Consider the following 15,406-nt stretch of genomic DNA (forward strand, 5'->3'; position numbering starts at 1 on the left):
GCAGGGACTGTCAGCTTTGTGATAAAATGTTTGAGATCAATTGATGCAGGAGTGCTTCATGGGGCTCTTGAGTCTGGAAAAGTGTTCTGGCCAATGGATAAAACCGGCTTGAAAAAGTTTGTTGTTGTTTTGGGGATTTTGTTGGGTTTTTCTGAAGTGACACACTGACCGATTCTGGAAACAGTGAAAGGAAATGTGTGGTTTTGTTGTGAGTGTTTTTCAGGCATTAGGTGTTACCATCAAACATCCTGTGGTGCTGGCTGTGGCTGTTCAGCTGTTTGTTCAGTCCCTACACTGGTCTGTAGCTCGTGCTGAGAACCCTCTCTCCCACAGCCTTTCATCAGGGAGGATTGTGGCTTCTCCTCTCTAATTTTCCTAATTTGGTCCTCCACAACTTACTGCTACACCTGTGTCTTCTGACATCGATGTTATCCTTGCTTGTGTTGCTATGAATCTTTATGTGGGCCCATCTATAAAAAAAACCAAACCACCTTCCCTTATTATTCATAAGGGAAACATTTTTCAGCTTCTTTGCTTCCTCTATGACTTGTACCAGTGGCTAGCCAACAGTGATGACTAGTTAATGCTGGTCAAGAATTGCATCTATTTGTTTTCTTGATGATGTGGGAAGGAGGCTGAAGAAGAAATGTCAAATGTTCTGACAGATTTCTTTGTGTACAAAGGTGTCTTGTATCTTCTTCCTGTCACATTCTTCCTGCCTTGCTTTTTGTGTTTCACAACTCTTCCTCTGTTTCCCTCTGACTGCAACTCTGACTGTGAACTCCTTCTGACTGTGTGTTTGGGTTATGCCTTGCAGCGGCGGGGCACAGTCTGAAGTGGAGTACAGAAAATCTGTAACATAAAAAGTATTGATACCAGGCTACTCCATAATCTCACAAAGTACAGCCTCTTAACTCGTTACTTTTAAAAGTAGAAATGTTAGCAGTTAGGAATTGTGTTATAGGTCAAATAGGTGTTACCTGAAGGAGTTGCCTTCTGATAATCCTATGCACACATTAATGACAAACATTAAAATGTAATGTCATGCACATTACATTGGCAGTAACACAGAAACCCAGATGTAAATACTAGAAGAAAAATTTTTTGTTCAACACATTTCACAAGAAGGCCTTTAAGGCAGAAACAAGATCAAGCACACTGGAGCATGTTATTTCTATAGATACGAAAAATAATGAGCTAGTGCCATATTCACTGTGGGATATTTGGAATTTTGCTTCCTGATGGTGTAACTAGGAGTAATTAACTATTCTAAAGAAAAGGTAAAGAGATTTTAGACTTTTACAGTAGATTCAGATAGGTTTCAGACAGGTAGCACAGGAAGTTTTAGGAACTGTCTGCCAAACACTTTTGTGTGGCTGAGATAGCAAGATAGAAAGGGAATGAGTCAAAGGGAAGATGGTAGGAAGGTAGGAGGAAGAATACAGGAAGAGATTCAGAAATGAGAAGTATCAGTGGCTCCTTGGGTCCTCTGCAGGCATTTTGTATTTATTTTGTATTAGCATCTAGTATTCAGGTAGGTAGAATGTATATGGCATTCATCTCTTCTACCTTAGTTAAGGCAGGATTGATAGAAACACATGTACATGCTTTGTGTTATTTGAATGATCATTTTTGTTACCTTCCAAACAAATATACTTCATCAGATCAGTGATGTTCACTGGAAAACTTCTTACAGGGACTAACTTTTAATCTTTTAATTCACTCCAGATTTCCCTTTGAAAATTTGTGTTTCACTGCTTTGCCCTTGAATGCAAGACACTTTACAGTCTGTAACAAAGCATACAGGACAGCTGAGGCATGTGTTGTATACTTTGTACACAAGTAAGTAAGGTGGTGGAGTTTTTTTGTGGTGTACAGATGATAAAATTTCTATGCTTTTCCAAGGTTAGAGGGTAATTGTGGCAAAGCCCAGAAAAAAAATAAAATAATCTAAACTCTTTATCTGTGCTGCAGGCTTTTTTTTTTTGTTAAAGAGATTGGAAACCTATTGCAAAACTTCTGAAGTTGACTTCCAGTGGTAGAAACCAGAATGTCAAAGGAAAGTGTTTCCTCTTTACTTCCTACTGTGTCAAATAAAACTGAAAGGCTGTACACTGTCACATGTTTAAGGAGTACCCAGTTAAGTGCCCTGACTTTTGCTATGATTTTGTGAAATGATCAGTCTAATCCTTTAAGGTTTGAGCTGCTTTAAGTCCCCTCCTAAGCTGAATTTCTTAGGGAAATAAAGCTCATGTGGATTACACTATTTGTCTGATCCACTTGAAAACTTTCTGAGCCATCGATGTAAAAAGGTAGGTAGGACTCCCCTGTTGTACATTTTCTGGTACATTCAGTCAAAATACTGGCATCACATCTAAGGCTCGCTAATAAGTGTGCATGTGGGGCAGTGCAGTTTATGACTGCTCCAGGAGCACTTTGGAAGCCATACCAGGGAACTAGGGTTATTGTTTTAGTAGTGTTAAGGCACACAGATCCTTAGAAACCAGGCTTCAAAAGTTTTGCTGCTCAACCATTTCTTCACAGACAAGTTTGGAGCATAAAAGCTGCCAAATTAATAAACCTCCATTCCTGAGCAAAGTCATGGTTTACAATGCCTTCTGAATGAGGAAAATAATTTATTCATTGACTGTTTTTCAGCAACATGCTGTAAATTTTGTACAAGTGTCCATTATTTTAAATTAGTATGTTTTTTGGAATCTTTTCACAATAGAAAAATAAAGTTCTTTGGCAATGGATGGTATAGAGAGGAGAGATCTTGATTATCAGTTTAGGGGATGCTTTAATGTGAGAGAATCTTAAACCTCCATACAGTGCCAATAACAGACCTTTTGTGGTCTAGACAGAGTGATGGATGGGCCTCCTGGCCCATAATAGTATTGAAACTCGGAACATCTTGGTATGCGGAGTTGCACATTTGGGTTATCACTAAGAGATAAAAAATTTAGTGCACTTGTTGCCATTTGAAGGAGGCTGAAGCAACTTGTCTGTTTCCTGGAAAGACAGTCAAAGAATGAAAGCACATTATTGGAATTTTTCCTTCACCATAACTATCTCCATTCCCATCATACTCTGCTGTGTTTAGTGGAAATTAACTGCAGCAGAACATCCAGAGAATATCTGATTTCCTGTAAAACATTTACTTTATTTATTCTTCCTACGTGTTTTTCAGTTTTCCTCTCTTCTTCCTAATCCTGTTGACAACAAAAGAAATTAAACAAAAGATCAACTGTTGGCTTTATGTAAAATATTGCATCAAAATAATGATTCATTGGAAAAAGATTCCACATAGTAAACACACCCACAAATACACATTCAGGTCACAAAACCAAAAATGTTATCATTATCATAAGGACAAAGGAAGTTGTTATTTTAGTTTTTGAACAGTCTTGATTCATGTTTCCTGTCATTTTGCTTGGGGAAAGAGAAACACTTATATCTAAATAAACAGTTTAACAGAACTGCCAGAAATTCTTCAAATCCTTAAACCAGTACTATCAGGAATAAATCCATAGTTGAAATAAGCTCCATCCTCCTCCTTCTGTCCAAATTTGGTTTCCACATACAAGTTTGAGTGCTACATCTCACATCACGATCTGATATTATTTTTAACCCAAAGGCAAGAAGCCATTATTGTAAACCCTGTTTGTGTAGCATAGTGTGATGATCACCGTATTTCAAGAGGATCTCAGGTGGAGTTTCTTGGTTCTCACCAAGTTGAGCTGTATAATTACTCTGAGGTTTGCTCAGTAGGAAGCAGCCTATCTGTTCCAGTTTTGTCAGCCCAGAGAGGTGCTTCGTGCTGCTTTCCTAGCTGAAGCCTCTGGCAGCTTGCTCCCTGGGACACCCAGAGACTGGTGAGATGTTTGTGATCACCAGTGGGGATGCTACATGTCTGGATTCTGACACTGAGTTTGTTCTCTGCAGGGCTGTTGGGAAGTGCTGTTTGTCATCTTTTTGTTTATGTTGTTCAAAAAGCCATGAAGATATACAAAGCTAAAAGGTCTTTGTGTTTTTTTCATGCAGTGTTAGAAATATTCTGTAATTGTATATTCTTCTTCTTCCCTTTCACTTGCCCTTTTGGCCGTATAGCAAATGTACTCTATTCCTGAACTAAAACCAGAAAGACTGGAGAGTGTTATGCTTAGTCTCTTCATGCTGTTAATTTCATATTCAGGAGAGTCAAATGGTTTCCCTGCCTTTGGCCTCTGTCAGAACCATGGAACATTTAGGGTTGAAGGGACCTGTCTAGCGCAACTCCCCTGCAATGAGCAGGGACATCTTCAACTGGATGAGATCTCTCAGAGCCACGTCAAACCCGACCTAGAACACTTGCAGGAACAGGGCATCCACCGCCTTGCTAGGCAATGTATTCCAGGGTTTTACCACCCTCAGTTCCTAATATCTAATCTAAACTGATGCTCAGTTTAAAGCCATTCCCCAAATGTTTCTCCCTAGCTCTCATGTAGGTCCCTGGAAAGTGCTATAAGGTCTCCCTGGACCTTTCTCCAGGCTGAAAAACTCCAGTTCTCTCAGCCTGCCTTCGCAGGAGGTGTGCTCCAGCCCTCTGATCATCTTTGTGGTCTTCTACTGAACTCACTCCAGCAGGTCCATGGCCTTATTGTGTGTGCGCCCCGAGAGGGGCAAGCATCACTCCAGGTGGAGTCTCATGAGAGCAGAGAAGGGGGGAATCCCCTTCCTCACACTGCTGGCCATGGCTCCTGTTACGCAGCCCTGTGTACAATTGGCTTTCTGGGCTGCAAGTGTACTTTGCTGGTAATGTCCAGCCTCTCATCCACCAGACCTTCCTTGAACTTGGTGTTAAGTTCCTCCTTAAACTTCATGTTCTCTAAAGCTTCCTTGGCAGATTTCAAGATCCTGGAAGTTTCTTCCCATCTGCCTTCTGCAGGTGGGGTCTGACCTAGCTTTGCTCATTTGGTAAGTGAGAGAGGTGTCAGGACTTCTTCCTTGCAAGTAGGCCAGTTGTTTCTCCTTTTATCTAAAGTCTCCTTCTCTTCCACAATGCAGCATTTCAATTCCCTGAGGTTTGGGATATTGTTGTTTGCAAGACATGCAAATTGCAAGCATGTAGAGAGTTATCTTAGGGAAAATCTAGTTTAGAAAAATTTTCTCACAGTCAGAGGTCACTGAACAAATTTCTTCACCTTGTAAGATAGAACTCATGGAGACTAAAAATTCAGAGTTCACACTTTAGATCTTTGTTTATATTGTATAAGGCAAAGTAATTCTCTGTGGGAATAGATTTATTGATGCATTTTGCCCTGACTGTGTTTTGTCATATCCCAGGAAATATATATACATGTACAAAATCAAAACCTTGAGGAAATGCTTGACTTGTTTAGATTTCTTCCTAGTGAGTATAGGGCAGTTAAATGGAGTCAGGGGCTTTTCAAAGATGAAGTCAAGCTTAACAAAAAGATGAGTTCACACTTGTCATTTCTTCAATGACCACAAATAGTCCTGAAGCAGAAAACACTATTTGCTTGGATTTTTGCAGTGTTTGGAAAACCAAAGGTTTTGTTATACCTCTTGCCTTCTGCCCCTCGTCTTTACAAGATATCAGTATTGTAAAACTCAGGTTTCTTTTCCTAGAGATTCTCTCTGCCCAACTGGGTATCCTTAATTTTATAAGAGTCTTAAATGAATTACTAGGTTAAAGCACCTATTTTTAATGAAGTTACCTGGCAGTTGATTGTAACCAATACAAAAAAAAAAAAAGAACATTAAGTAAACCCCTCCCAAATTATTTCAGTGTAACTGAATAAAACCTTGGATCACTTGCAGCAAGCAAGCAATGTGCTTGGCTTTGAGTTCCCACTATCCTAATTTTGGGATTGTTGAATTTAACAACTGCTTGCTAGGTGGTGCATGTTAAAGGTGTCCTTTCAAGGAGGTTGCTGTAATTGCTGTCTGCTCTGCTCTGAACAGAGGAGGGAAAAAAGTTTCATCACTTTTCTAACGAGAAACCGGAATGTGAAGCAATCTTGGATTTTGTTACTGCAGCTGTGATGTGATAAGAATGCCACCAGCAAACAGTTGCACGTGTTTTAACACGTTGCTGCTTCTCATCTGGGAAGTGGTACTGTGTCCTTTTTGGATGCTGCCATTACAAATGTGGCCAGCCTAAAGCAGCAGGGGAGAAGATAGGCTCACTCAAACAGCCCTGCTGTGGTGTGCTGAGAGGCTGAAATCCTTAGAAACTATTAGTTGTGTTATCTGACCATACGATTAAATTCCATAGAGACAAAAGTGGATCTGGAGAAACCTTGAGATCTGGTCTCAACAGAAATGGGTGAGATGTAAATTCTGGTAGGGAAAGGAGACTGCAAAAGGGGAGGGGAATAGCATGGAGACCCTCCCTGGAAGTTCAGTAAGGAGAGGGATGCTGGGACACAGGGACAAGTTCTTGGTGTTCCTTACGGGTATGTTTCAGCTCCATTATTTCCCTGCTTAGCCAGTCCATTGGAGTAACCCCTCTGCAACCCCTCTCGGAAACTATTTCTCACCCTAAATTAACCAAAGGCTAAGTGTGTCATACTTAAATACTAAAGAAAAGTTTTGAATCAGAGGGATATATTAGCTCCACACCTTGGTCCTTCCTGCCAGATGTCTGTGAAAGTCCTATTGTTGGCTTTTATAGCCATAAAATTAAGTACCTCAGCTCTGTCTCATCTCTGACCTGCCCATCCTTGGCTTCAGAAGTTAGTTAAAATAACAGGGTCTGGGCTGAAACATATTATTAGATACCCCCTGCCACCCTCCCCTTCAAATTCTACCTGTCTTTTAAACCTGTGGATAGAGTCTCATAAAGCTAAGGCAAAGCCATCACCTAGGAGACTGTCTTGGGTTGGAAGGAATGAAGCTGTCTCTTAATATTTCCAAAAAAGCAGTTGAGAGCTTGAGGCAGGACATAAAACACAGTAGAATGAGAGATATGAAAACAGTGCACATTTTTGTCTCATGACAAGGACAGGTTGATGACCTCCTCTGTTACAGAGGAAGCTTCCTGTAAAATCAACCAGGATGGTTTTCCCCCTCTCAGTTTTTAAAGTGATGGCAATTCTGATGTCTGAAATAACTGAAATTCCAGGCACATTACCAAAACACTGTTAAAAGTCAACAGAATGTGTCATTTTGGGCACACAATCAAAAGGAAGAAAAATATCTGTGCATGATTGATAATCTGTGCCATGCCCTGAAGTTAGCTGTAAGCTCAGCTAATAGAAAATAAATTAATTTATCTGAGCCTTAAGTTATCCCCATACAAGCTTGTCATATATATACATGTTCTCTTGTTAAAAACGTGTGCTAACTTTAAGAGAAGGCAGGAGAAGAGGACAACTTCAGTGTCTCCTCTTTCATGTGTATTTAGTATGGTTCCTTCAATGCTGCTTTATAAATGACTTTTCACAGCTAGAGAGTTTCACCTGTTATCTGATGCCCATAAGAAATTAGCAACTCTGCTTCTGTATGTGTAACACATGAACATGAGAGCAGAGCAAACTGTTTGTTTCATTATATTTTTTATCATCAGTTCATGAGGTGGTGCTGGTTTGGGGGGAGCTCCATGTGCTGTCCAGCTGGGGAACTGGACCTGCTTGTGCAGGGTGGCCTCTGAGCCTGAGAGGTGTCCGGTGACCCTGGCTACAGTGGTCAGTGACAGTGTCTCCAGAAGCAGTGCTGTCACCTCATTGATGATCACTGTGCAGCTGGGGAGGAACAGAACTGCCTTGCAAGATGATGGCTGGCATGCCTCTTGTCACAGGAGAAGGTCAAGGGGGAGTGTGACAGAAGCCTGCCTGCCTCTTCCCTGCGTCTGGAGTACAAGGAGGTGGCTGAGGACATGCCCTGGGCTGAGGGTGCTGCTCTGGCTGCCCCTGGGCTGGACATCTGCTGCTCAGTGGCAGCTCATCAGTGTCTTATTTATGGCAGGCTCATTGAAACTTAGCTTGTTTCCTTCTTGCAGGCTGGCTCTACATACACTTAGTGAGCAGGAAGGAGTTAGCCTAAGCAAAAATTTCTGTAGAGTTGTTGCAGAGCTGTTTGGTTGCCAGTGGTAAAATGCCACTCCTGATGGTATTGCCAGTAGAGCTCTGCCACCAGCAGGTTTTACTACGGGGGCAAGTACACTTTGTCTCGATGCTTCCAGGTCCCAGGAAGACAAGTTTACACTGAAATTCTGGTAATACCCTGTCAAAGCTATTGGCCTGGATCTTTAAGCTGAGATTTGTAAGTACCTGAAACCCACTCACTGGGGTAGCAGGCTGACTGCTCATGGCTTTCTGCTGAGGCTCTATTTTATTTTTTTCCTCTGGCATGGTTCTGTATGGATCAAATAGCAAAAGATAGGTTAAAGTATAAGCACAGGAAAAAAATACAGGTGGAGAAGAAGTATAGAACTTATGGAAGCCATATGATTTTGTTTGGAGGTGGTCCACTATGCCAACAAAGTTTAATGAATATTGCATTTTACTTTGTTTGTAGGAGCAGGATGTGTGTAAGTCACCTACCACTTTTCTTTTTGTCTGAGACAAATCCACATATTTTGAGATCATAATCATAAATGTTCAGTAGACACTGTGCCATTCCACTCCTTTTTTTACTGTAAAATAAAAAGCTCTTTACACTGAACCTACTATTCTTTTGAAATAATTTAACTTGATTTATTTCACTCCAATAGAAAGCTCCTTATAATAAAGTTTTATGTTTTAGCTAAAGGAATTAATGAAGATTTCAAGCCTGGTTTGTCAGTGAGTGACTTGCATACCAAGTCAGAATTGTAGAAAAATAGGGTTATTTAAACAGGAAAATATGTGGTCCTGATTTTCTTATAGCTATACTGATTAAAGCTTATCTGCATGAAAAATGTTACACAGCTCTGTATTTTTCTGCACTGACATCTGATTTCTAACACTGTGTGATTGTACAAATACATATATGGAACAGAGATTCCTTTTTAAAAATTTGGTTTATGACGGTACCAAAAATTACTTTTGATGGTGTAATCCCCCTTTAAAATAGTTCTCATTGAAGATAGCTATTAATAGTCCATGACATCAGGGGCGTCACACTTGCAACTTCAGATAATATATGTATACTCCCTGTGCAAAACCCCTTCCTGTTTTATTTCAGCATTGGTTATGTTACTCATTAGCATCTATTTTTGTTGTGAAACTGTCTCTTTTACATCAACAAATACTTTCATTTTCCATAGGGAAATGGATTATTTGCATGTTCACTAAGTAAAATGTTTAAAGACTAATTTTATTTTAGTTATGCTCTGATTTTAAAAAGCTTGTTATAAAACCTGTTTTTATATTACACCTATGAATAGATATTGCTTTTCAGGGTATTTGCTTTTTGTTAGTTGAAAACTGCACAACAGGGTAGTGAAAGTTTATTTTTTCCCCTCATAAGTTAGTCCTATTTCTTTATGTCTAATTACAATGAAACTGCTAGTTATACACTAACTCAGTGTTTTCACTTGCTCTTAATGGTATTTTGTTTGTGGGATGTGAGCAATCTTTTCACTGGTCACGCTATTACTTCTTTACCCATCTATGTCAAAAATTAATTAGTAATTTCAGTTAATGCAGAGTGGTTTAGTCATTTCTGAAGTATTTCAAGTCACTGCAAGGATGACACAGCCATGTTAATAATTAACTATGCCAGCCTTTATTCTTATTCTGGCTAGTAACTCAACTAAAAGTTTCCAGTGATACTGCATTTTGACATCTCAAAGGCTCAGCTATTCCCCCAGGCTGGAGGTATAAAAGCATCAGTTAAGAGTGTCCAAAAATTTAATTAGATCCTCTCAATTTTGTGCTTTATATCACTGCTATCCAAGAAGCAAAAGTAGAGAACTTAGCTTGTGCCTTCTCTGGAATTGTGTGACAATGTGAACTCTTTTTTTTTTTTTTGGCTCATAAAGGAAACCAATCAATCTGGGTTTAGAGATTCAGGGACTTGAGCTGGGTAGCAATTTTAGCATGACTCATAACACTTCACAAAATTAGCTTGCCGAGAAGATGTGCTTCTGTGAAACTGTGAAGTACCTGGGCTCGAGGTGTAGCTGGAAGAGAAATCATTTTGACAGAAGAGCTCATAAAAGTCCAGCTCACGTCTTTTAGTGATGACAATTGCAAGAATCATCAGTATTGATCATCTCAAGTCCTTGCAGCCTGAGCTCCTGCACAGTGTCACATCACCTTCAGCTACTCTTTGCTGTGGACATCCTGGATAAGCACAAAAGCAGGGGCAAATACTGAAGAGAAGATGGAAGCAGAGGTATAGACACCTGTCCAAAGAGCATCAGTAAGTGATTGGCATGTAAATCCAGGCCCCACAGTTTAGGATTTGATACCCAAGCAGTAGAGTGCTTGGAACAAGCATATATTAACATTTCCAGTTAATTAAATGTCTTGAGAAACGTGCATAATTTTTCTCACCAATTATGTGATGTCTAAGGGAAAATAATTTTGTTGTAAGCAGTTTTGCACATTTATGCAATCACATTAAAACTTGCATGGAGACTATAGGAAATGGGATACAAATATGATGGGATGTTTTTTTGCTGAAGTTTCCAGAATTTTTGTGCATTTTAATGTACTAAATCTAGTTTTCATAGTTTAAAAGAACACCCCTCCCAGTTACAAGCTGGCCTTATAATTTATCTGAAGGAAAGATGACTATTCTTTTTCATAGTTCTGTCTCTTCACTGTTGGAGGCTGCTTCAGTGAAGTTTCTTTTTGTTTTGTTGTGCCAGCAAGGAGTAAGTACCAAACAAGATGCTACTTTTGCTAGTCTGTTATTAGCAGCTGCCCTGCTCTGCTCTGCTTCTGAACTTACCACCCTACCATTTTCCCTACACCTGCATGAATGACTTGATTTCCTTCATCCTCCCTCTCTCACCACTCTCCTCCTCGACATAATTGCCTTTTGCTGTTCAAGTGCTGTGGTGCTAAGCACGGGGGCTGAGAACAGGAGGAGTTTTCTTGCTGAGCTTCATCTGTGGCAAATCAAGTACTTGTGTGATGAAGGAAGAGTAGCAAAGGGGGCAGCTACAGGAAGAAAATACAGGAGCTGGAAGCAGAGGGAAGGTGGTGAAGAGAGTAGTGGTAGAGGCTCAAGCTATTTCATAGTAGAACAGAGCATGGAGAATAAAAATCTAAGCACAGAAGGAGAATCATATTCTACTCATAAAGTTTTCCAAAGAATTCCATATTTTCAGTACTGCTCTAGAGCCTAAAAACATAACTCTGAGCCCTCAGTGTTTCTTGAGTCTTGTCTAGGATTGGCCACTGCTGAGAATATAATACATCTGCTTCTGCTGGGAGATGCTCTGCTAGCTCAAGTGGCAGTATATGTGACATGGCTCTAGTTTACCTAATCTTGTTGTAACCCTGATGATGAACACCACAGGGCTCAACAAGAGTCCACATGTTGGAACAGCTATTTTTTTTTTTTTGTTATTCCCTCCCTCCCTAAATATATATAAATATATTCAAAAATTGTATATATAAAATTATATAAATTATATATATATTATATAACTATATCTAAGATTATATCAAGCACCCAGTGTTAAATAGATAAATTCTAAGTTTGTCCTTATTCTGAGAGGAAAAGAGTATATGATGGCAATTCCAGCAAAGCTGTAATATAAAGAAATAATTCAGCAAGGAGGCTGAATTAAAGTTGCACAAGCTTCTTTTTTTTTTTTTTTTTCTTAAATTCATCTGATGCAGTATAATTGTCTGAAAAGAACTAAAAGCTCAGCTGTGAGCTTTTATACACCCCAGAAGAAATGCCTGTATATAATTTTTCACAGGAAAGTACTGCAGGCAAAATGCCAGCAACGATTGCATGAAGTACAAAGTAAATTTATTTTGTCATAAGAAAATTGTAGATTAACATTTATACTTCTGTTTTTCTGCACCCTCTGCACTCTGATATATCTATATTTCTTATCTGTGGGTGTGGTGCATTTCCTACAGCAGGAAAAGTTCTTGAGGGTTTGGTGTCATGTGGCACAATTGGATATTCTCCTGCTACTTGGCTGCTGTGAATCACACCCTTTGGTCTGGAATACGGAACTGCAGGATTTCCAACCCCTCCTGCACGCAGGGAAAGCTTAAAGAGTGAAATTTTAGTATTGACAGAATAAGATGAGCACCATCATCATTAAACACTCAGATCTGAAGTTACACGGGTACTTTACTCTTGAGTTTAGATTTTTTGCTCCCTTCCCCTCCAACGTGAAGACATCACTTTGTTTTTTTCTTTTTAGATGACATTTTTTTCACAAGCAGAAGCCAGCAAGGTTTCAGACATCGGCTGCTATGCAAACTGCTCTCCCCAAACAGGTTAATTTGGGAGGGCTCTGATGAGTGTCACATCTAATGCCTTGCTGCTTTCAGTTTTACCTTGTCAGGGCGCGGATGGGAGTCGTGGCTAAAAGCTGCACAGAGACCCAAATCGGAACGTAAGGGTGTGCATGGGCTGGGAGCTGACAGGGTTTAAGTAATCACCTGCAGTTGAATTGAGTCTCGGATGGGAAGTAGGAAGTGCTGTTCTCAAGCTTCCTGTGCAAATAAATGCAGCTTTCCCACAGCTACTGCATACGAACTGTGACGTGCGATTAAGGTGCAATGGCAGCGTGCACTTAATAGCAGGGAGGGGATGATTTCTCGGAGCGGCCGAGGGGCTGGGAGACGAGTCCTGCTGCTGCCCTTAAAAGTGTTGAGCTGTCAGATAGCCAGGGAAGAGGAAGGGCGTGTGGGAGCAATCTGCTGCGCTCCTCACGGCGAGCTGCGGGGCTCTGTGACATCGTGGTTCTTGGGAATGCCGGAGTCCGAGGGCAGCCGCTGAAAAGTCACCTCGCCTTTCAAGGTATGTTGGGATACAGCTTTCTGTCTGGTTTTTCTCCTTAAGAGCAAAGGATACCCTAAAAGAACAGAAAGCCAGCATTTACTTCTGATGGAAGAGAGTGGAAAAGCCTTTTTAAAATTTTTATTTATTTATTTTTTTTTTTTAGGAGGTAAGGACTAGAATGATTAAATAGCTAAAATAAATGTTATTTGTGCTTTGGCTAAAATAAAACTATCTGGTGCTTAGAGCTGAGGCAGTGTGGCAGAAGGAAACCTTGGTGTCCTGACTGTTAGAGGCTGAAAATAAATAAGACACCAAGTACTTCCCAAAAAGGGTGAAATGACTCTTGTCAGTGTAACTTTTGGAGAAATAGCTGTGTGAAGTGTTTAAAAATGCTGCAGTATTAGGATATATCTGCGTGGAAGGCAATTGCTAAAATGGCATACAGTCAGTATGTTTTAGTTTAAATAGAAGAACTTCTTTCACACAGAAAAAATACCGGATTAAGCTGGAGAAAGCCTGAGTTTAAAATGCTGATACTTCCTCCTGATTTAAAGGCATTTCTTCTGCTACAGTCTCATGCAGCTGGTCTCAGGAAAGAAAAAATATGTTCATCTGTATTGCGAGTGTTAACTTCTAATCCGTGTTAATGTACACTTCTAATCTGCTCAGGGTTTAGGGTTATGTGGTTTATGTAAGCACATACAAAATATATCATACTTCTCTAGTTTGCATTTAAAATTTTTTTGGCACTAAGAATAGACAACTGCATTTACTGGAGTGTTTGCACTGCTTTCTCATCATAAGGCTTTCTCAGTGCAAAGCAGCTTTAGTAATGAAGATGTTTCAGGCTAGTTTATTTTAAAGATCTGTACTTTCTGTAATACAAAAGCACTCTGCTCCCTAACTGCATACAGCAATATCAAATGTCTTCCTTCAGAGAGCACTGTAAGTTGTAAAATATTTAGAATTACTATAGTAAAGGAAGCATTGCAGGGTGACTTTGAATCCTCTTGGTCAACAGACAGTGAATGCTTTAAAGAAGTAAATTTTAGCAGAGATACAGGCTGTGACTGAAATGCCCCCATGCAGCTTTCCAACTGCCTGTGAGCAGGCAGGGCAATCTGATACGTTTGGCTGCCCTCAGCCTGAAGGGCAAGTGGACTCAGTTAAGGGCAGGCACTGGGTTTGGAGGGTCCCAATATTAATGGAAACAGAGGTTTCAAAATCCTGTCCTTAAATATTTTTTGAAACAAGTATATTGTCCTGACTCTTGTCCTGTATAGGATTTGTCTATGCCTGAATGTGAGTGGGTGTTTGGGTTGTTGCTTTAACATGAAAGTGGCTGAAATCAATGAACGAAAGCTATTTCGGAGAAAGTACTGCACATTGGTAAGGGCATGGCTGCAGGTATGCTGCTGAAAGTAATGCTTCAGATTATGGATGGAGAAGTGTGTGTTTGCAGAGTGTCTAAAGCTGTAGTGAACTGGAGGCATTCTTTCAAAATAAACCAGAGCTACTCCAGAGCCAAGCCAATATGATGAGAATCAGACTCCTCTTCTCCCATGCATCTTACTGTCTGATGGGGGTATTTCACACAAAGTCCTGTCTGCTCACACAAGGACCCAGAAACCTCCCTAGGTTTCATGTGGAACTAGCATTTGGCAACCTGGTATAGTTTCTGTTCCCTATGCTGAAGTGTATTCTGCATGCACCTCACTGGTGTGATCATGGGCGTCTTTCCCACAGATATGACATTTTGGTGGTTCTGTTTCTGTGATAGTATGCTTTGGGGGAAAAGTTAGTGTAAATAGCAAACAATATGGAGTTTTTTCTCTCTAGCTAGGTTCTTGGATTGCACTCTATTCTCTAAATGCTTCATAAGCTTTGTAGAAATAAATAGTGTGGAAGTGGTTGTCTGACCTTTTCCTTTTTGGTGGAGGAAAGCATGTACTTTGTCCATATTATTATTGTGAGTTTAAAATGTAACTGTGAGAAGCAGCAAGCTACTTCATGGGGAAACAAGCAGTGCTAATGCTTAACCTGGTTCTCAGCTCATTAGTATGCCTCTGATAATATCTGTGGTGTGAGCCTCAGCCCCTGTGCCTGCAGTTTGCCCTGTTCAGACCTTTCAGTGAATTTCAGTGGTGAGATCCAGTGGAGTGTGTTGCTTTGATGTACCTCAAAAGAACTCCTAAAGACTTGCTGTCCCCCTTCTGCAGTGGAGATTTTTCTTGAATGTGCCTGAAACTTCACAGTGCCTTTAGGTTGTACATATCAGATGCATAAATATCTCCTGGGCTAGTAGTACTGTGATATCTGAGACCATAATTACAGCTCTGGGCCCATGGATATCTCAGGCCCACGTGAACAAAATACTGTGGCAGGCTGCCAGTGTCACTGTGAATTGAGCCCATCAGACCTCCTTGCATATCCTAAAACAGATATTGCCTTCAGCTTTGTGAGGCTGAAAGTGATTCTGGAGCTGTGCTTTTCC

General features: G+C 40.3%; 1 protein-coding gene across 3 annotated transcripts in view; it reads left to right on the top strand.

The window, feature by feature from the left end:
- RNF144B (ring finger protein 144B) overlaps positions 1 to 15,406 on the top strand; it is a 91,237-nt gene that overhangs the window by 26,084 nt on the left and 49,747 nt on the right. For 2 of the 3 annotated variants that reach the window (XM_088061373.1, XM_005525254.3), the window contains exon 1: positions 12,683 to 12,930. The exons of the other annotated variant lie outside the window; for it this stretch is intronic. The gene's annotated coding sequence lies outside the window, so the exon portion shown is untranslated. Of the gene's footprint in view, positions 1 to 12,682; positions 12,931 to 15,406 lie in introns of those variants that run through there. 3 annotated transcript variants of the gene reach the window in all.

The sequence above is a fragment of the Pseudopodoces humilis genome, chromosome 1, assembly GCF_049639895.1.
Source record: "Pseudopodoces humilis isolate 2021_Gansu_Grassland_sample_001 chromosome 1, ASM4963989v1, whole genome shotgun sequence".
NCBI classification, from domain to species: Eukaryota; Metazoa; Chordata; class Aves; order Passeriformes; family Paridae; genus Pseudopodoces; species Pseudopodoces humilis.